The sequence below is a fragment of the Engraulis encrasicolus genome, chromosome 21, assembly GCF_034702125.1.
Source record: "Engraulis encrasicolus isolate BLACKSEA-1 chromosome 21, IST_EnEncr_1.0, whole genome shotgun sequence".
NCBI classification, from domain to species: Eukaryota; Metazoa; Chordata; class Actinopteri; order Clupeiformes; family Engraulidae; genus Engraulis; species Engraulis encrasicolus.
The window spans coordinates 16,023,816-16,026,315 of record NC_085877.1 but is presented as its reverse complement, the minus strand read 5'-3'; the positions used below and the strand labels follow the sequence as shown (position 1 = coordinate 16,026,315).

Below are 2,500 nucleotides of genomic sequence, written 5' to 3'. Positions count from 1 at the left end.
TGATTTGACATTAGTTACATTTCTGAATCCAATATTACTCCTCATGAATATTTTACTGTAACTCATATATTGCCCTACTGCAGTTGCCTGAACCAGTAGCTAAAGGATTCAAAAGATGGACTCACAGACAAGTGTAATTTCTGGGGCAAGATCGAGAAATATCACAATTATACTTCCAATATGTTTTTAGTGCCTTTTAGATTTTTTTCAGAAAATCATTGACATACTTAAGTTCCCATATGTGCCTATACTGTACTGTATATAGCCTGTGTATATCCACATGCCAACAGCAAATTATATCATTTAATTGAATTATTATCTGACTTTGAAGTCAAAAACTGCTTGGTGGATAGTTAGCAACATGTGAAGTACATGATATAGGCTGTCAATGTGAATCCTAACACACTGTTTCGCTTGCGAATTCTAATCTCCAGTACATTAATGGTGGGTGAATGGGTGTGTCAGTATCAAGATTTGCCTGTAATGTTATATCCAAACATGTTTGTTGTGGTAACCAGGGCCGGTTCTGGCTTATTTGGTGCCCTAGGCGAGTTTGAGTTCTGCCCCCCCCTGGCTAACATTTGTAAGAAAAAAAAAGCTCTTTCTTATACCTTACAGAACACAAGAGTAATATCCGTAGTAAGCTTAACTAAATAGCATCAAGAACAATAACCGTTTTTCATCAAATGGATTTGTGGTTCTTTTTGACAGGCGACCAACACATCAGATTGAGTCGCATGAAAGTAGCTTCACTGTGTGGTGTGTTGGATGTGATGGTGGTGGGGCCCCCAACCCCAGATGAGAGGGAGGTTATCAATGTGTTTGAATTGTAACGTGAAATTGAAATGCCAGGAGAGTGATACAGTACATTTGCTTGTAAAATGCATGTGTAGACAATAAGCCTACCAAGGAGGTCTGCATTGATCTACACTACCTACAGCATCACAAAGCATGGCAGCATTACAATTTTAATAAGCTTCACATTTGTGCTGTCTTCCAAACCAATTTCATTTCTGGACTGGAAATAGTGGTGCATTTGTGAGTAGGAGAATGAGAAGGGGGCTATCTATGTGTTTGAACTGGAGGGACAGGGTGAGAGAAAGGGAGAAGAGCTGTCACGCTATTGAATTTCATAATATACAAAATATAGTAAATAGCCTCACTTGTCTGCTGTGCATGGTTCTGTTACATGATTAATGTAGGCTATGTCATTCTGGTCTGGAAATTGTTTTTTTAAGCTACAACAAGCAGGTAATTCATGTGGATGGAAGGAGATATGGCAGCTAAAATAGTTTTAAACATTGCACCAGTCTTACTTTACATTGCTTGTCAACCTAAGCAAGTATTATGATATCAGGTGGGTGTTAGTGAGTAGTGAGTAGGCTACTAACAGCTACTTCACTGGATTTCATTGCTTGGCATACTTGGCTAATGTTAGCATGCTAACTAGCGATTTCTCTGATCAAAAACAAAGCTCTTTTTCTCTCTAATTCCAAAAAGTAACCTCATAACTATTAGGCTTTCCATAATCACAAACGGTTGCTGATTAAATCACATAGTTCCAAAACACCCTCTGAAACTCCTGCATCATGCAATGAGTGGTTTAATGAGAACATAATAATCTCCATCCAGCAGAGCAGTACTACTGTTTGCGCTTGCCTCTCTGTCTCTCGAGTGAGTCTCCAAATTCAAAATAGGTCGCACGCTGTCACTCGTCCCGCCCCCTTTCTCAGAACTGTCTGTTTATTGGTTCACAGACTTCCCAGAGACAGTTGGAAGCGATATTACTATTGGCTGAGGGGCGCTTTGCCGTGAGGAGCGCTTTCGCCAATCTTTGTTGATTGCGACTTCATAAAAAAAACTTCATATCGCAAAATTACGCATAGGAGAGCGCCATTTCGGCGCTCCTTCTTCACATGGCGCTCTAGGCGACCGCCTAGCCGGCCTATGCTAAAAAACGGCCCTGGTGGTAACCAATATAAACCATTCTATGCATCACCATTGCAACATAGTTTTACACATTTCATATTGAACCCTCATTCTAAACTCATGCTGCCCACTCAGAAACATCTAACTACACTAAATGGTGAGTGAATATGTGCCTAACAATTCTCATTCTGTCACCACAATTCTCTCATCCAACCCTCAACCACCCAGTCCCAACTCTCAATGTGATCACCAAATCTAATCCCTCAACACTCTACACCTAAGGTCCCCAGTCCTTATAAAGGATCATTGAGGCCCTTCAGCAACACAACAGGGTGGGAGACGTGACGCCTTGTTTTTTCGTAACATTGGTTAAAAACCTACAAAACTGTTATTTTTCCTTTAAAAAACAAATGTCAATGAAAGAAGATGTGGTACATTATGTTTCATATTAGTCTTAGATGAGAAGAAACATTTTTGATAAGATTTATGTAAAGGTTTATACTTTTTTTTGTTTTGCGTTACGCCCTTAAAAGTCAACCACCCAACATCAGCCCTTTAAGTATCTTATCTA

The 2,500-nt window shown here is 39.7% G+C and overlaps 1 protein-coding gene across 2 annotated transcripts in view; it reads right to left on the bottom strand.

The window, feature by feature from the left end:
• Positions 1–2,500, bottom strand: part of LOC134436928 (tetratricopeptide repeat protein 28-like) — a 420,849-nt gene that overhangs the window by 137,559 nt on the left and 280,790 nt on the right. The window lies entirely within an intron of this gene.